At 46.8% G+C, this 19868-nt stretch overlaps 1 long non-coding RNA gene across 2 annotated transcripts in view; it reads left to right on the forward strand.

Annotated features, from left to right (window-relative positions):
* The first annotated feature begins 4234 nt into the window (after nucleotides 1-4234).
* Nucleotides 4235-19868, forward strand: part of LOC129641159 (uncharacterized) — a 17885-nt gene continuing 2251 nt past the window's right edge. The window contains exons 1-2 of one of the 2 annotated variants that reach the window (XR_008709114.1): nucleotides 4235-4570; nucleotides 16485-16602. This is a non-coding gene — a long non-coding RNA (uncharacterized LOC129641159). Of the gene's footprint in view, nucleotides 4571-12725; nucleotides 13496-16484; nucleotides 16603-19868 lie in introns of those variants that run through there. The other variant, XR_008709113.1, reaches the window with a different exon arrangement.

Below are 19868 nucleotides of genomic sequence, written 5' to 3' on the forward strand. Positions count from 1 at the left end.
ACAGCCACTAGCAGTCAGCTAAGGAAAGAAAGGCAGTGTCTCAGAGAATGGCACCAGGCCCCTCCCCCACGACATGCATTGAGATAACTTGGGCAGCAGGTGAGTCATCCCGGGCCAAAAAATGATTGACATGAATCTTGAAGAAAGGCAGATTTCTAGGCAAATATATCATTTCCTTAACATAGATTAGGAGAACAAGGTATGAGTAAAACATACTGTTTTGTTCAAGTCGCTTCTGAGCCTTTTGGAGGAACCGACCTGAAGCCAGAGTCTAGTGGATATTAACATCGCTTAAGACAAATATTTCCTCGGGAAAAAATGCGTTGCTTAGCTCAAGGTTTGTCTGGGAAATTCTTACACATCAGGAGATGGCTCCAAGCTGGATTTCCACAAACAAGAACATCCATGCAAAGGACAAGCCTGCACAGCTCTATGCCTCCCCACAGCCAGCAGCATTTCCAAGTGACGTCCTAAGGCCTTTGCCAAACTACAGGGGCACCTCTGGGTTTCCTGTTTCCTTCATTTTTCGGACTCTTTTCTTAAATAAAAGAAAAACAAAAAACAAACAAAAACACACACACACATTTCTTCATAGAATTCCACAGTGGAAGGAAAACAGGCCTTCAATTTTTAGACCTCAATTTTCAAAAAACTTGGAGCTTGTTTTTTTTTTTTCAATTAAACCACCACATAATTTTAAATTTTTACACGTTCTAATTATTCAGTAACAAAACACCAAACTTTAATTGCACAAGGTCCCCATGGACAGGCCCCCTCAGCAGGACAGCCACAGATTCTGCCATGAAAGGGCAGCAAGGTGCCCTCCTCCCTTCTTTTCTGCCAGGGTGGCCACCAGTTTTTTAAATCCATGCACCCTACTAAGTTTCTAGGGTGCAATTTGTAGGCCCTTCCCTTTCCCATCCCAGCAGGTGGTTAAGGGCCTGCTGGCCTACAAAGTTCCAGAAGCAGGGCTGGGCCAGCTGGCCAGAGTTCAGAGTTCTGTTCCTTGGACTTCCAGCGGACACTACGCTTCTTGGGAAAACTGCGCGGCTCTGAGCTTTCCTGGTACCCCCTGGTAAAGGCCTTGACCGCAAACGCGAGGCGTTTCTGCGACCGCCAGGTTGGGTAGCTCCGAGAATGGAATACGTGGTTCCCTGCTCCATGCAGTCCCAGTTCCCTTACCTGTGGTCCGCGCTCCTCCAGTCCCCTCACTGGATGCCCATCCATGGGGACCCAGGAGCGCATGAAATGGGCGTTCCCAGCCACAATGGCGACCCCCAGAGAGCACAACTGGGAACCCCCCCACCCCTGCCACGACCCGACCCCCGCCCCTCGCCGCCCGGGTTGGCCCTGCCCCTGGTGTGCCCCTGGAGCCTTCCCAGCTGCAAAGGCGACCGCCGAGAGCACAACTGGGACCCCCGCCCCCGCTCCACCACCCGACCCCCGACCCGTGCCTCCCGGGTTGGCCCCTCCCCTGGCGCGCTCCCGGTGCGCTCCCCACCTTCACCACGGGCTATGGGTGAGCCCCACCCCCACGCCCGTTTCCAGGAGAGGCTCTTGGACCTCTTTCACCTATTGCCACTAGGTGAAACACGAGGACAAGTAAATCTTCCCAGGTGGTTCAATGGGTAAAGAATCTGCCTGAAAAGCTAGAATAGACGTGGGTTCGATCCCTAGGTCAGGAAGATCCCCTGGAGAAGGGCATGGCAATCCACGTCAGTATTCTTGCTTGGAGAATCCTATGGCCAGAGATGCCTGGTGGGCTACAGTCCGTGGGATCACAAAGAATCAGACATGAAGTGACTGAGCAACCCAGGCCTCACAGGAAGACTGCTCTTTGGTTTGCTTTTCTCTGTGTGTCCTAACATTTTCCTACTTCCTTTACTCTCGTTCAGTATTTGCTCTGCTCTTTGCTTTTGTTAAACGACAGACTTCTTTTTATTTCTCACACTGTTCCTAATGCCCACCTATCATTTGGAGGGTGGCAGGAAAGACGTTGGAGTCCCCAAGCTTTATTTTCCACTTCAGAAAGCTATCTCTTTTCAGATAACTCCACTGAATTGGAGTTGCCCAATAAAACCTGATGAATATAAAGGCCAGAACTGACACCCAAAGAAGTTGAACATGGGTAAACAATAACCCTATAGTAGCTGTCTCTTTCAATAGCCTTTTTTAAAATTTCGTTTTGTACTCTTTCAGAGTTCTTCTCTATTTTTTGAACAAAAGTTTTAATGTGGAAACTTACAGATATGTATGTAGGGAAAGCAGATTTCCCATAACCTAGCTACAGTAATTATTAACAGTTTGTTCATCTTTTTTTTTGTTTGGTTGGTTTGCTTTGTGTGTGTGTGTGTGTGTGTGTGTGTGTGTGTGTGTATTTCACACACCCCAACCACTGATCAATCCTGAAACCCCTGCAGTGGAAGCACAGAGACTTTTTTTAAAAGCATTTAAAAAATATGACCCAGCAGTACCTTGCTTTATTTATTCATTTATTTGGCTGTGCTGGGTTGTAGTTGGCGGCACATGGGTTCTTTGTTGCCACACACAGGATCTTCCTTGTGGCATGTGGGATCTAGTTCCCTGACTAGGGATGAAACCTGGGCCCCCTGGGAGCGTGGAGTCTTAGCCACTGGACCGGACCACCAAGGAAGTCCCACAATTTGCAATCTTGTTCCATTCCACATCATATTTTCCCCAATTTTTATTATGAAAATTATTATTATTATTCTTGTTATTTTTGGGCATGCCACACAACTTGTAGGATCTTAGCTCCTCGACCAGGGATTGAACCTGGGCCACAGCAGTGAAGGTGCAGAGTCCTAGTCAATGGAGCAAAAGGGGATTCCCTGAAAATTATTTTTTAAAAGTCTGAAGAACAGTACAATGATCACCTATAAACCTACCATCTGTACTCAACAACTGTCAACATTTTTTTTACCAAATTTGCTTTATTGATTTAATCATGTGAAATATTTGAACCTGTTCCCATGCATCACGACACTTCATTTTAAATAGTTCATTATGTACCTCTTAGAACAGCGTTTCTCTTGGATATCCATAATTCCATTACCACACTTAAGAAAATTAACAATACCTCCTAATATTAGCTAATATTCATGTCTGAATTTCCTCCGCTGTCTCCAAAATGTCTTATATAGCTATATTAAAAAAAACCCAGAATCCAAACAAGATCCACACTTTATATTTGTTTATTATTGTCTTTTGAATTTATCCTCTCTTTCGTCCCACTCTGTTCTATTAAATTATCATTTTGATGAGAACAGGCTAGTTGTCTTGTTGAATGTCTTGGATTCTGGATTTGCTGATTATCTCCATGATATGTTTAACTTTTTCCTTGGTCCCTTGTAAATTTCCTGTAAATTGCAAGTTGGGTCTGAAGGTTTAATTCAATTAAGATTAAACACTTGAGAAGAATACTTAATAGATGATGCTATGTACTTACTGCATCTCATCAAGGTCTATGTCAGAGTTGTACTATTAGTGATACAAGGTTTGATCACTTGGATAAGGGGGTGACCTATCTGATCTTTCCATTTAAAACTTTTGGGTTCCTTCTTTTTTTTTTCTTTTTCTTTTTTTTTTTTTTTGCAAATAATCATGTGGTGATATTTGTCACCAGGTTAGTATCCTTTTCCCTAACAAATTTTCCCTTAAAGCTTTGATGATTGATGACACTTGCTTAAGTCAATTATTTCATTTTGGGTTGGAGAATGAATGATTTTCTAATTTTTAAATTTCTCTACATTCATTATATGGAATTCTTGAAAAAAAATTTTCCCTTGTGGACTAAAGATGAACTACAGTTCTTCCTAAAAGAAAAAGTGCTTCTTTCATTTTAATTAACAATTTTCAGAGTAAAGAGTTGGTGTAAAAGTGACCTGCAAGGTGGCAAATTAGCTTTTTTCCTATTTGTATTACTATAGACTAGGGGTTTGTCCCAGTAGTCTCTTCTTACACATCCCATTTTCCTGTCTGGTTTATCCATGACGATTGCCAAGTCTCTCTGCACTTAAACGTCTGGGCTTTCGAACCAGCCCGCTAGGGGTCACTAGTTTCCTCCCTGCCCCACGCTGCCGCTCTATCATGCTCTTCGCCATTTGCTACCGGTTGTTCTCTCGCTGGTGCCAACGCTGTCCACGGAGCCGCTCTAGGCTGTTGGGAGGCCGTCCTCATAGCGTGGGGAAGGTTTGGACGACGCAGTCGCCTCGCCGGCCCCCTGGGCGGTTAGAGCTTCCAGGGTCGGAGGGTGCGCGGGGTTGAAAGTGGGCCGCTCCGCCCCGTCCCCCTCCCAGACCAGCAGAGGCAGCCGCCGGAGCCTGCGCCCTCTCCCGTCCGCCCTCCCTCCGCCTCCCTCCACCCCCCGCCCGGGGTCTCTTTCCCCCTTCCTCCTCCTTCTCCTCCTCCTCCACCCCCTCCCCTTCCTTCTCCGCCTGCCCGCGGGCCCCCCCCTCGCCTTCCCGCCCGCCCCTATTGTTCCGCCCCCGGCCTCCCGCACTTGCCCTTCCCGCCCGCTCCCCTTTTCCCCTCACTCCCCTCGCGCCTGCAGGTAAGCTTCAAATTTTTCCCTCCGCCCGCGGCTATGGCTCTATTTCTACGCTTGCCATCTTTCTTAGCGGGCTCCGGTGCTCGTCACGAGCCCCGGCCTCACGTAGTCCCGCGTGAGCGCCTGCCCTCTCCCTCTGTCTGGCCGGCCATTCACGCGAGGCCCTGGCTCCGACGAGGCCTAGTAGGCCTCGCGCAAGGCCTCCTCCCCTTCTAATCGCCTTTTCCCGGTGGCGGCAGCGCAGGAGTCAAGGAGGGCGCGCGCGCGGCAGGGGGAGGGGTGCGGCGGTGGATTTGTTGCTTGAGGGGGGTGGGGGAGGCGATGGCCGGCTTGCTGGCCTGGCGGGTGAGCGCGGCTCCCCGCGGGGTTAGGGTTAGGGTTAGGTGTTAGGGTAGGGGTTAGGGTTAGGGATAGGGTTTAGATTTGGGTTAGGGTGAGTGTTAAGGGTTAGGGGTTAGGGGTTAAGCTTTATCGTTTAGGGTTAGGGTTAGGGTTAGGGTTAGGGTTCAGGTTAGGTTTCGGGTTCGGGGACCACCTCCCCCCAAAATCCACACCCTCGAGGGTTTGGGTTAGGGTTAGGGGTTAGGATTAGGGGGTTAGGGGGATAGGGTTGGAGATAGGGTCTGGGTTAGCGTTAAGGTTAGGGTTCGTGCACCCCCTCACCCCAAAAATTCCGCACCCCCAAATTCGAGCTCCAGTTAGCATCAGGCTTAGGGTAGGGTTAGCGTTAGGGTTCGTGTACCCCGTCACCCCAAAACTCCGCACCCCCAAATTTGAGTTCCAGTTAGCATCAGGCTTAGGGTAGGTTTAGCGTTAGGGTTAGGGTTCATGTACCCCTCACCCCAAAACTCCGCACCCCCAAATTTGAGTTCCAGTTAGCATCAGGCTTAGGGTAGGTTTAGCGTTAGGGTTAGGGTTCATGTACCCCTCACCCCAAAACTCCGCACCCCCAAAATTTAGTTCGAATTAGCGTCAGGGTCAGTGTGAGGGTTAGGGTTAGCTTTAGGGTTAGGGTTCGTGCACCCCCTCACCCCAAAACTCCGATCCCCGAAATTCAAGTTCGGGTTAGCATCAGGCTTAGGGTAGGGTTAGCGTTAGGGTTAGGGTTCGTGTAACCCCTCACCCCAAAACTCCGCACCCCCAAATTCGAAGTCCAGTTACCATCAGGCTTAGGGTAAGGTTAGGGTTAGGGTTCGTGTAGCCCTTCACCCCAAATCTCCGCACCCCCAAATTCGAGTTCTAGTTAGCATCAGGCTTAGGGTAGGTTTAGCGTTAGGGTTAGGGTTCGTGTACCCCCTCGCCCCAAAACTCCGCACCCTCAAATCGAGTTCTATTAGAGTCAGGCTTAGGGTAGGGTTAGTGTTAGGGTTAGGGTTAGCGTTCTTATACCCCCTCACCACAAAACTCCGCACCCCCAAATTCGAGTTCCAGTGAGCATCAGGCTTAGGGTAGGGTTAGCGTTAGGGTTAGGGTTCGTGTACCCCCTCACCCCAAAATTCCGCACCCCCAAATTTGAGTTCCAGTGAGCATCAGGCTTAGGGTAGGGTTAGCGTTAGGGTTAGGGTTCGTGTACACCCTCACCCCAAAATCCGCACCCCCAAATTTGAGTTCCAGTTAGCATCAGGCTTAGGGTAGGTTTAGCGTTAGGGTTAGGGTTCATGTACCCCCTCACCCCAAAACTCCGCACCCCCAAATTTAGTTCGAGTTAGCGTCAGGGTCAGGGTGAGTGTTAGGGTTAGCTTTAGGGTTAGGGCTCGTGCACCCCCTCACCCCAAAACTCCGATCCCCAAAATTCAAGTTCGAGTTAGCATCAGGCTTAGGGTAGGGTTAGCGTTAGGGTTAGGGTTCGTGTACCCCCTCACACCAAAACTCTGCACCCCCAAATTCGAGTTCCAGTTAGCATCAGGCTTAGGGTAGGTTTAGCGTTAGGGTTAGGGTTCATGTACCCCTCACCCCAAAACTCCGCACCCCCAAATTTTAGTTCGAGTTAGCATCAGGGTCAGGGTGAGGGTTAGGGTTAGCTTTAGGGTTAGGGTTCGTGTACCCCCTCACCCCAAAACTCCGATCCCAGAAATTCAAGTTCAAGTTAGCATCAGGTTAGGGTCAGGGTGAGCCTTAGGGTTAGGGTTCATGTACCCCTCACCCCAAAACTCCACACATGCAAATTCGAGTTCGAGGTAAAGTCAGGCTTAGGGTCAGGGTGAGCCGTTAGGGTTAGCGTGAGCGTTAAGGTTCGTGCACCCCTCACCCCAAAACTCCGCACCCCCAAATTTGAGTTCGAGTTAGTGTCAGGCTTAGGGTTAGGGTGAGCGTTAGGGTTAGGGTTAGGGTTAACGCACCCTCCACCCCAAAACTCCGCACCCCCAAACTCGAGTTTGAGTTAACATCAGGCTTAGTGTGAGCTTCGGGTTAGGGTTCGTGTTCCCTCTTACCCCAAAACCCCACACCCCCCCAGCCTGGCTCGTGAGCCTCTCCTCCAATCGTGTGGCGCCGGATGGGAAGGTAGGGAGGGAAAGACGTCTGGAAGGTGGTGCGCCCTGGTCGGGTGGTCGGGCCCAGTGGCCTTTCCGGTGGTAGGGGTTTAGGGGCCACGCAAGAAGGTGGGGGGCAGTGTGCAGAGTAGGGGTCAGGTGGGAAAGGTGGCTCTATTCCACCTTCCCGCCCACCCTTCCATTCCCGGCGGGGCACCACCCTTGCCCCATGCCTGGTGGCATCATCTCCGGTGTCCCTCTTCTGCCCGACCTCACCGCCACGTTCCTTTGAGGTTGGGTCCGAGGGTTTGGGGCGGGGCAGGGGGTGCTCAGCGCGCCCCCACCGCACCCCACGCGCCTTTGCCCCTGGTGCCGGCCACGACTGCCTTCCTCCCGGCTGCGGACTTCATGGCATGGATCCTCTGGTCGCATCTCATGGGCTGTGTGGCATGACGGGTGGCGGCTGCCCACCGCGGGGCCGCTTGCTTGCCCGTCGCCTCCCGCCGCTGGCCCTGGACTGGTCTGCCTAGGCCGGTCATCGGTCGTCCGCTGCTCTGGGCCTGCTGTGCAGTCGCCAGTCACCTCCCCACAGCCTCCGAGCCTTGGGGCTTGCTCCCAACCCTACTTCCCCATGCGTCCTGTGGCTGTCTTGTCGGGTTCTCTCGCTCTCTCGCCTCCTTACCTCTGTCGTGTCCCTTGCCTGCTAGGCGCCATGCTTCCTTTCAGAGCCCCTTCCCTCTGCCCTTGGTGGTCGGGGGAGAAGGGTGCCTGGGGCGTGTGTAGGGGACCCAGGTGGTTGAGGGGAGAGGTCGTGGGTGGGGGGTGTGGCCGTACGGGTGGAGATTTTTTTAATTAAAAATTTAAGTAAAAATATTTACACCTTCTATTTATTCAGTTCTAAAACACCACACTTATTGCACAGGGTCCCCATGGAAAGGCAGCCCTCTCAGCAGGACAGCCACAGATTCCACCATGAAAGGGCAGCAAGGTGCCCTCCTCTCTTCTTTTCTGCCTGGGTGGCCACCAGGTTTTTAAATCCCCACCAGGTGATGGGGGAGGGGTCTGCCCCGTTTCGGGGGGACGTGGGGGTGGTCGTCTGGGGTTGGCAGGGACCTCCAGGGGTCGGTCGACCAGTGCACGGCCGGGCCCCCAAGCGTCACAGCTGGCAGCGCCGAGGTCCGCAGACGGCCGCGAGCGGAGATGTGGTGTTGGTTGATGTAGGGGCGGTGGCCTGTGGGGTGCACCGTGCCGCTCGCTCGCCTCCCCCTTTCCAGGTACATGCTAAATGTGGGGCTTCCCTGGTGGTTCGATCCCTGGGTTGGGCAGATCCCCTGGAGAAGGAAATGGCAACCCACTCCAGTACTCTTCCCTGGAAAATTCCATAGACAGAGGAGCCTGGTAGGCTACAGTCCATGGGGTCACAAAGAGTTGGACACGACTGAATGACTTTACTTCACAGCTGATAAAAAGCTTGGGTTGTCTTGGTGGGGTGGATTTGCTCCTGGATGGATTTCACCTGGCAGCACTAGCAAGGCTCGCAGGCCTCTTCTGGAAGTGGGCATATGGGCGGAGCACACCTGGCCCACATTGGAGGCGGAGTGCACTTTGGGGGCCAAGCACGCCTCCTCCAAGCTCCTAGGCTGTGGGTCTCAGGGGTCACCATTGCGGCTGGGAATGCACCTTTAGTGGGCTCCTGGGTGCCCATCGATCAGCATCCAGTGAGTGCAGCAGAGGGGTGAGGACCACAGGTTAAGGAACTGGGGCTCCGTGGCACAGGATGGAGCAGGGAATCCATGTATCCCGCCCTCTCTGTTGGCACAGTCTGGGAGCCCCCTTACCTGGCGGTCGCAGAAAGGCCTCACCATTGGGGTCAAGGCCTTTACCCTTTGCATAAAGCTCAGACCCACGCGGTTTTCCAAAGCAGCCTATTGCCTGCAGCGAGGTCCCCAGGAAGTCTAAAGGATTTATCCTGCCTGGTGATTTCACCTGCTGGTACTCCACAACCCTTACTCTGGCCGACTGGCCTAGCCCTGCTACCAGCAGTTTGCAGCCCAGTGGGCCCTTGACCACCTGCTGGGATGGGAAAGGGAATGGTCCACAAATTGCACCCTAGCTACTTAGTAGGGTGCATGGATTTAAACGCCACCCAGGCAGAAAAGAAGGGGAGGGCACCTTGCTGCTCTTTCATGGTGGAATCTGTGGCTGTCCTGCTGAGAGGGGGCCTTTCCATGGGGACCCTGTCCAATAAGTGTGGTGTTTTAGAACTGAATAAATAGAATGTGTACAATTTTTTAAATTATGTGGTGCTTTAATTAAAAAAAAAAGCTCTAAGTTTTTTTTTGCAAATTGAGGTCTAAAAATTGAAGGCCTATTTTCCTTCCACTGTGGCATTCTATGAGGAAATGTGTGTTTTTTTTTTTTTAAAGAAAAGAGTCAGAAAAGTGAGGGAAACAGAAAGCCCAGAGGTGCCCCTGTAGTTTGGTGAAGGCTTTAGAAGGTCACTTGTAAATGCTGCTGGCTGTAGGGAGGCAGTCTCTTTTATGGAGTATTTCATTTCCTCCCCAATCCTTGGAAAGTGCTGGCCACAGGGCAGATGCTTCATCATTTTTATTGAACAAGTTCAATTTCACACAATTATATCCATAGTGTCAGCAACACTATGAGGTATATTAGAACAGTGATCATCATAGTTGGTGCTTCATGGATCAGTAAAGAAAGACAACTTTTTCTTAGGAAGGCTGTAACAGTTGCTAAGTTTTAAGTTTATCCCACAAGGATATTAAAACAAAAAAATGAAACAAATCTCTCCCATCATCACCAAGGCCATCGGAGGTCTGTTGAGGACCCCACACAAGGGAGGGTTTACCTCTTGGGACACCCCTGCTTCAGCATCTCCCTAAGCCAGCAACCTGGGACAGCTGATACACTTGAAGTTCCTTCCTTGACCTCGGGAGTTTTTTTGGAAGACAATTTTTTTTGACCGACAGGGTGGGGGAAGGTTTTGGGATATTTCAAGTGCAGTCCATTTACTGTGCACTCTTTCTGTTCCCTGGTGGCTCAGTCGGTAGTCTACCTGCATTGCAGGAGACCCGGGTTCAATCCCTGGGTCGGGAAGATCTCCTGGAGAAGGAAATGACAGCCCACTCCAGTATTCTTGCCTGAAGAATTCAGTGGACTGAGGAGTCTTGTGGGCTGCAGTCCATAGGGTCACAAAGGGTTGGACATGGCTGAGTGACGGAACACATTTCTATTATTTGATCAGCTCCACCTCAGATCATCAGGCATTAGATCCTAGATGTTGGAGGCCCCTGCTTTAGTTCCCTCTTTCATCTTCTACACAGCTCCAGCCTGCTTCCTCCTCCTCTTCCACCTGAAGAACTACCTGCAGGGCTTCTCTGAATGTGGCTCAGAATCTCCTTCCCTCACTTCCTTGTCTCTGAGTCCGTTCTCCTAACTGGGTTTCCCTGATCTCCATCTAGGCACTTTTGCCCCAGGTGGTGCTAGTGGTAAAGAACCTATCTCCCAATGCAGGAATTAGATCCCTGGATTGGGAAGATCCCCTGAGGAGGGCACGGCAACCCACTCCAGTACTCTTGCCTGGAAAATTCCCATGGACAGAGGAGCCTGGTGGGCTCTGACAGTCAGACGTGACTGAAGCGACTTAGCGCAGCATACCAGAGGACATTTGAACTGCAGACTCATGTGATTGTTTTGGCTCCTTGGAGTCCCTTGTCATTCCACGTGTATGTTAGGGTCAGCTTGTGTGTTGCTTCCTACAGGCCTGGAGAGGGTAACAGGCAGGAAGGCCAGGGGTCTCCAGACAGAGAAAATAGGCTGCAAGTGTCAGACATTTTTTTAATCTCTCTCTTAAGAGAAGGCAAGGGCAACCCACTCCAGTACTCTTGCCTGGAAAATCCCATGGACAGAGGAGCCTGGTAGGCTGTAGTCCATGGGATCACTAAGTGTTGGATACGACTGAGCGTCATCACTTTCACTTTTCACTTTCATGCGTTGGAGAAGGAAATGGCAACCCACTCCAGTGTTCTTGCCTGGAGAATCCCAGGGACGGAGGAGCCTGGTGGGCTGCCTTCTATGGGGTTGCACAGAGTCGGACACGACTGAAGCAACTTAGCAGCAGTGAAATAATTAGATGAATTTTATACTTAATATCACGTAGAAGGCAATGGCAACCCACTCCAGTACTCTTGCCTGGAAAATCCCATGGGCAGAGGAGCTTGGTAGGCTGCAGTCCATTAGGTCGCTAAGACTTGGACACGACTGAGCGACTTCACTTCACCTCACTAAGAGGCAGGAGGAAAGAAACCAGTGTTGCAATTTTTCTCCATCTCGATACAAATTTAAAAGGAGGTTGCTCTGAAAATTGTGTTGCCATGACGACTCCTGGCTCCACCGGAATTTAACTTTTGTCAAACAATGCACTTTTCTCATGGAAATGTTTGTCTTAAGCTATGTTAATGTACTATGTATTTACCGAAGACTCTGTCTTCAGGTTGGGAAGTGCCCCCTAAAGGCTCAGAACGGACTCGACAAACCAGTATGTTTTACTCATACCTTGTTCTCCTAATCTATGTTACTGAAACTATATATTTGCTTGGAAATCTGTCTTTCTTCAAGATTCATGTCAATCATTTTATGGCCTGGGATGACTCACCTGCTGCCAATGTTATCTCAATGCATGTTGCGGGTGAGGGTCCTGGTGCCATTCTCTGAGACATTGTCTTTCTTTAATTAGCAGACTGCTAGTTGGCTGTATAACATCTGGCTAAAGGCTAGCAGGGGGTACTCTTTCTTCCCCCTTCTGATGTCTATGTCAGCAGCTTTCTCTATCTCTTTTATAGTTTTATAAAACTTTATAACACAAACCTCTGAGCGATCAAGCTTTGTCACTGGCCCTGGATTGAACTCTTCTACTCTGGAGGCCAAGAATCCTGGCATCTTTTGTGGTTTAGCAACAACCTTTCAGCCTTTTGTAATTCATATTGAATCTTCATTTCATATTGAAGATGCATCCCATGGTATTGCCAACTTAAGTCTTTCCATCGCTATGAAATATCTGTACATGTATTTAGGGTAATTTCAGCCATCGTGTATAATTTCCAATGTGCCAGTCTTGTCATCCTATTTACATCTGTGGCAAAGTAGTTTATTCATGTTGACATTATTGAAAGGGAAGTTTAAAAAAAATTCCTTTCAGATTGTTATTTGCTAGTATATACAGATAAAACTGTGTAATCATTCATTTTTATCAGTTTGGACAGCTTGATAGTAGTCTTTACTTTCTCATAATTTAAGATTACCCTGGCTCATATATTTACAGTCTCACCCCTAGTCTCAGTCATTTCTTCAAAGAACTGTCCTTTTTTCTTAACATTAAATTATTTTTGACTCTGCTGGGTCTTTATTGCTAGTCTGTCTAGTTGTAGTGAGCGGAGGCTGCCCTCTAGTGGCTGTGAATTACTGTTGACTATGCTGGGTCTGTATTGCTAGTTTGTCTAGGTGTAGTGAGCAGAGGCTGCCCTCTAGTTGCCATGCCATGGCTTCTCATTGCAGTGCTTTCTCTGGTTGCAGAACTTGGGCTCTGGAGCATGCAAACTTCAATAGTTGCTCGGGGACTTAGTTGCCCCTGGGCATGTGGAATCTTCTAGGACCAGGGATTGAACCCGTGTTCCCTGCATTGGTAGGCAGATTCTTTAGTGTTAGGTAGGTAGAATAGGGAAAAGGAGTCCAAAATGGTGGTGGCTAGAAGACAAGGAAGGGAAAAGCCCGTGAAAATAGAACAAAGGAAGGTCAAAGGAAGGTCTGAGGACCAGAGTGAAGACCTCAGGTAGAACAAACAGCACTCCTGGCTAAGCCCAATTTGCATAGGGCAGGCCCAGGTGGAGGAACAGACGTATAAAAGGAGGAGCCAAGGTGCTTTCTCGCTCTTTCTCTCCTGCGTGCGTATGCTCTTTCTCTCACTCTCTCCCTCACTCTCTCCCTCCCCTGTGCACTCCTCCACTCTCTTCTATTCGAGTCTTTGGGTTGGCATGCCCTCACGCTTCGAGGATGGATTCTCCTGCTATCTTCTACATAAAATAGAGCTGTAACACTGATTTGCCTAAGAGCTATAACACGGTTTGTCCAAGAGCCAAGAGCTGTGACGTGCCGAGAGCTTTAATGTCCATCGCTCCAAATCTTTGTTGTGACGAGACAAAGAACTGAGGAACATACACTTGCGTGACATCTATGGTGCCGTGACTCGGGTTTAGCCTGGCTGAAACAACCTCCGCATGGAAGAGGCCAAGCCCAACAGGACCCCAACTCAGCGAAGCTCCCACGCTAGAAGCGGAAGGCGAAGAAACCCAGCACAAAGGCCCATCGTGCTGGAAACCAGGACAGTGAAAAAGGAACTCACCAGAAAGCTCATGCGGCCCAGTCTGATTCCAGAAGACCTCAGGTTAGGGTTAGCGGTCCTTGATCCTATAGCTGGAGGGATGTTTACAATCTCCCGTTTCTTGTTTGCTTGAACCTCCCGCGAACAGGCGGGTGGCAGGGGGCACAATTAGGGACTCTGGAGAGGCTACTCCTCAGCATGTCCCAAAGGTGCTATCTGCTGAGCCCCAGTAGCTGTTACACAAGTCGGTGGGGGTTTTTCTGTCCTTTCTCTTCTCTGTGCCAAGGATCAGACCAATGAAACTGTGAGCACCGGTCAGATATTTAGCAAATTTTCCGGCGGGCTATGAAGGTGATTCCTTGGCATGTTTTCCTACTGCTTTTTCTTCCTGTCCTTCAGCTCTCTCCATGTCCTTCTGCAATGCATGAAAGTGAAAAGTGAAAGTGAAGTCACTCAGTGAAGTCGTGTCCAACTCTTAGCGACCCCAGGGTTGCAGCCCTTCAGGCTCCTCTGTCCATGGGATTCTCCAAGCAATAATACTGGAGTGGGCTGCCATTGCCTTCTACGATTTCCTTCTCTACAAGATAGTGTTTTGAAGATATTTTCTCCTGGATATTGCTTTGGATGAAGGAAGGGGGATCCCTTCCAGGGCTTGAGAGTGGGTTCTTGTCTGACACTTGGAAATGAGTTGTCTGAGGAGAGGAGTGCCATCCAAGTGAGAGCCTTTATTGGGAAGGGATGCTGGGGTGGAGGGCAGGAGGGTGAGGTAAACGGAGAGAACTGCTCTGCCACGTGGCTCACAGTCTCAGATTTTATAGTCATTGGGTTAGTTTCTGGTCTTGCCAGTCATTCTGAATTGGGATCCTTCCTGGGGGCACACGCATCATTCAGCTGAGATGGATTCCAGTGAGGAGGATCCTGGGAGGTTGGTAGGACCTCTGAACTGGAGTCTCCCATCTCTTTTTGACCTCTCCAGAATTCTGGTTGGTGGGAACTTGTTAGTTCCTTGTTTGTAAGATGACTCCAGTAAGTGTTTTCTTTTCTCTGTTGCCTGGCAAGGCTGGGTGGTCAGTGGTTCATTTAACAGTTTGTTTTTGGTTCTCTCGAGTAAGGTCCTCCACAGAGTAAATGTATAAAATTATAAAAGTCAATGTTTTAAATAATTTATAATTCGGTAAGTTGGCTTTTTTTGTCGTGTGTTAGAACTGATCACCAGACCAAAGGTCATGTAGATCTTTTGTTGTTTTCTAAAAATTTTATAGTTTTTTAAATGGAATTGCTTGTTGCAGTTTGTGTTTATGTTCATTTCATATGTTTTATTTTTAACAGTTATTTATGTTTAGTTGGTTGATCATTGCTTTACAATATTGATTTGATTTGTCATACATCAATATGAATTAACCATAGGTGTACCTTTGTCCCCTTGCTCTTGAATCCTCCTCCCACGTCCCACCCATTCCCACCTGTCTAGGTTATTACAGAGCCCCAGTTTGAGTTCCCTGAGTCATACAGCAAATTCCCACTGGTTGTCTGTTTACAAATGTTGGTGTACATGCATCCATGCCGCTCTCTCCATTCATGTCACCCTCTCCCTCTTGTTCCCCACCCTTGTCCATAAGTCTGTTCTCTATGTTTGCATCTCCATTGCAGCTATGTGAACAGACTAGTCAGACCCATCCTTCTCGATTCCATGTTTTTCTCTTTTTGACTGACTTTCCTGTTTAATACACTCTAGGTTTATCCCCTTCATTAGGAATGACTCAAATGGGTTCCTTTTTATGGCTGCATTCCATACAGGCTCTCATTGTTCCCTAGCCATGTTTTGAGGAGAGTCATGGAGCTATTCTGCTCCATTTCAGTTTGGGCTTCCAGTCTGAGTGCTCACAGCAGAGCTGTTTCTGGGTGAGCCCTCTGAGGTCTGTGAGCACGGGGCTGCCTGCTCTTCTCTGGTGGCCTGCAGGGGGCGCCAAAACACACTCTGACCCGCGGGCGCAGGACACTTTGCCTTCAGACTGGGCTCGGTGACCAACTGGCGGGAGCTGTGTTTCCTCAGGACCGCCAGGACTCGGGCTTCTGGATAACGGGGCTGCAACCAGGCTGAGAGGAGCAGGGTTGCCTCAGTGCCCCAGCAGGGAGGCACTGCAAGAGGGAAAAATGAGGACGAAGTAGACGTTTCCCATGTCCAGCTGAGGGCTGACTGGAGGTCCATCTCAGAGGACTCAGGGGGGAAAGAGCTCCATGTACAAAACGGTGGGTTTTTAGTTAGATTTCTGTTAGATGATCTAGAGGATGACCAATGATGTTCTTTAGTGTAGGTGGCCAGTTTTCCTGTCCCTGTTTCTTCAGAAGACTGTCCTTTCCTCGTGGCTCATTCCTGGTTTGATTTTCATGAACTGACCACGTCTATGTGGGTTCATTCCTGGGCTCTCTCTTCTTTCCTGGAGTCCATGTGTCTGTTCCTCACTGTGGTGGTTACTACAGGTCTGTGATGTAGTTTGAAGTGGGAGAGGAAGATGCCTCCAGCTGTGTTCTTCTTTCTCAGAGTCTTTTTGGCCGTTAAGGTCCGTTCAATATTAGCCATCTAATATTAGGAATATGTCTATTTCTGTGAAACACGCCATTGAATATTATTTTGTGGTTGCAGTCAGTGTATTTGTTGATGACTTTGGTTGGAATGGCCATTTTAATTCCTCATTGTTCCTGTGCGTGAGCGTGGAATAGTTTTCTGTTTATTTGTGTTTTCTTTGGTTTCTTTATCAGTGCTTTCTAGTTTTCTGACTACTGGTCTTTTATGTCCTTGATTAAGTTTGTTGCTAGATGTTTTATTCTTTTGGATGCAATTATAAGTGGGATTTTCTTAATTTTTGTTTCTGATTGTTATTAGTGTATAGAAACGCAAGTGATTTGTATATTGATTGGGATTGTAAATGATAGTATTTTATATGATTGTAAATTGATCTGAAATGATTCAGCTTTACTGAATGTAGTCTAACAACTTTTTGTGAAGTTATGTGAAACATTTTATTTGTTAAATCTGTTTCTCCTGCAATAGGTCATCCAGAGGACCCAAGACATGGTGGTTACTAGTGGACTTCCCACAGTAGTTCTTCATTCCATGTGGACTCCTTCAAGGGCAGTGAGCATCACAGCTTCCATTGAACTTCGTCTGGGTAAGTCTTGGCCTGTATAAGAAAGTTTCATGCCTGTCTACTCTGAATTTCTTTTGTGGTATTGACATGGTTGTTTTGAAACATAATTTACTTTCCAGTAATTTCAAATGTATGGAAAACTAGCAATGGGAAAAAGTACTCACATTTGCCACATCATCTAAAATAGTTTATGTATTTTATCCAAAAGGGGTGCCTTCTCCTGCAGAAGCAGCACATAACTTCCAACATCAGGAAATCATATGGTTTCTACATTATAATATAATCCACAGCCCCACTTCCACTTTTAGCAATTGTTCAAATATATGAATATATCTTTTTTTCCATCCTCATCCTTTTTTCTTTGTTTAGAGTGTTACTGAGATTTTCAGTTATTTGGACAAACTTGATGGATTTAAAGCAGACATGGTGAATATGGGATCTGGGTGGCCTTTTCTATATGGATTTTTTTCCCGCTAAAGATGGTTTTCATGTTTATTCATGTTGTAACATGTATAAATCCTGAATTCTTTTTTCCCCCATAGTAATTAAAAATAAATAATATGCCATTTACCATTTAGATATTTGTAAGCATACAATATTGTAAGAAACAACCATTACTTGTTTTGCAAACCAGTTTAATAATGTGTGCCTCGTGTGTGCTTTGGAAAAACTCAGGAAACTGAGTCATTGACTGAAGTGGCCCAAGATACCACCTTAGATACCATCTTCATCTAAACACAAAACAGGGGCTTCCTGGTGGTCCAGTGGCTAATACTGGACACTCCCAAAGAAGGAGGCCCAGGTTCATTCCCTGATCCGAGAACTAGATCTCCCATGCCAGAACGAAGAGTTTGCATGCTGTAGCTAAATATCTGGCTTGCCTCAACGAAGGTCCACCTGGAGCAGCCAAATAAAAAAACAAATAAACATTAAAAAAAAAAACCAAAGGAAAGGAAGGGTATGGTTGTTGTAGAGATTTATGTCTTAGCTTTCCCTATTGATAAAAAAAAAAGTTTCACAAGACTGTCTGTCATCCTTCTATCTGGTATATACAGAGGATTCCTTTGAAATGAGATTTCTCTGGTAAATGTGACTCACAGAAGAGCCGTCTTGAACTTGGGTTTCAGAGATGATCATGTGTCCTCTTAAAAAAAAGTTAATTAGGTCCAACTAATTCTCATGCTGAAGTGGTATATTTTGGGGTAGTATCCGAATTTGTTTACACAGTTATCTACTGAATACATCCTGATATTTGAAAGTTTTTAGTTATTCGAAGTAGAGCTGTTGTGTGTAATTGTGATACTTTTTGTCTGGACACTTTTTCAAAGCTGTTTACTAAGTGCTAGACGTGTAGTATTCAGGTCACAGGTGAGCCTTGTTTAACTGTGGAAAAATCCATCTATGTTTCTCTGTGGCATGTGGGATCTTCCTGGGTAAGAGATTGAACTAGAGTGTCTTGCATCATCAGGCAGATTCTTTACCACTGAGCCACCAGAGAAGCCCTGCCCCCCCCCCTTTTTTGATTTTACTGGATCTAATAGGTGTGCAGTGTTACTTCAGTGTTGTTTTAGTTTGTAATTTCTTAATGATACGTGAATTTGAGTATTTTTGATATGCTTATCTACTATCTTTATATTTTCATAGGCCTGGTGTTTAGAGTTACACATTTTTAATGAGATTGTTTGTTTTAGGTTTTTTGGTATAGTTGGAGTACAATCCTTTATCAGATATGTATTTTGTAAATACATTTTTTCTGTGGCTTGCATTTAAGTTTTGTGAATAAGGTTTTTCACAGTTTAAACTTCTAATTTTTTAAAGTTCATGTTATATATATTTTATTTCCTTTTTGGATAGACTTTAGGTTTTTTTTTTTTGTTAAATTTGATAAACAAAACTGAGGTACTGTAGACACAGTTTTAATCAAAGCTGAGGTACCATAGATACAGTTTTGCCTTTTGTCTATTGAGAAGTTTGAATGAGGTTGGTGTAAACTGTAAAATTGTGTCTACATTCATTTGATTGGATATGGCTTCCAGTTATTTGTGTTATTGGTTTTGGCGATATCATGGGAAGTCAGTTTCCCCAAGGGAAACTGGGGTCCAGGAAACATGAACTCTCTTCGATCCCTGGGAATCACTTTCTGCTTTTTCTGGCTTTGGATTTGACTTGTTTGGATATCTCATACTAGTGGAATCACAGAATGTTTGTCCTTTTTTGGTCTGGTTTATTTCACTTAATATAATGACCATAAGGTTCATTGTCAGAATTACCGACTTTGAAGGGCCGAATCATATTCCATTGCATGTCTACCACAGTTTGTTTATGGAGTTGGCTGCCATGGACACTTAGATTGCTTCTGTTTGTTGGCCAGTGTGGATCATGCTGTTGTGACTACGACTGCAGAAGCATGCATTTTTTCAGCCCCCTTTCCCGTACCTTTTGGGTACATAGCATGAATTAGAATCGAACTATGAATTTATTCCATGTGTTAGTTTTGGAGTAATTTCTGTAATGTTTTACACAGTGGCAGCACCATTTAATTTTTTTTGTATGGTAGAATCAAGCTTTTGAATATACCCTGTGTTGCATATTCAATCACCCACCTATGGACACTTGAATGGGTTCTACCTTTGAGCTATTGTGAATAATGTCACTATAAATATTTGTGTACCAGTTTTTGATTGAATTATTAACAAATACATAGTACTATATATGAAAGAAACCATAAGGACCTACTGTACAGTTTAGGAAACTGTATTGAATATCTTATGATAATGTATAATGGAACAGAGTCTCAAAAGGAATATATGAAAAAGACATAATAACCATGATAATTATTGTGCCAACATTGAGTTATCATAGCACTATTCAATGTGTATTTATACATGCCACTAAAATATTCACATCTGTAAGTATATTATAAAAAATTATATACAAAAATCAAGAATTCAGAGAATAAACAAACTTCCTGTCATTGCTCATCATCATTTATGCACTGTTACTACCTGTACCACTCATGGTATAAGTGCTGGACTAGGAATTGACATTCGTGTAAACCAAGAGATTGTGAAGGTGTAAGGAAGTATAACTTATTGAATTCCTTAACAAAGGATTATAGACCTCTATGTACATGAAGTGAATGAAAGTCAGTTTAATTGAGCCACATTCTTCCTAGAGTGATGAGCTTCCACCCCACCGAGGGTTAGTTCACAATTCAATCCTGCAGTCATCTGGCCTCAATGTCTGCTTCCTGCCATCCAGAAAGAAAAGATGAGGAAACCGATGCT

This window comes from Bubalus kerabau, unplaced genomic scaffold (genome assembly GCF_029407905.1).
Source record: "Bubalus kerabau isolate K-KA32 ecotype Philippines breed swamp buffalo unplaced genomic scaffold, PCC_UOA_SB_1v2 scaffold_83, whole genome shotgun sequence".
NCBI lineage: Eukaryota > Metazoa > Chordata > Mammalia > Artiodactyla > Bovidae > Bubalus > Bubalus kerabau.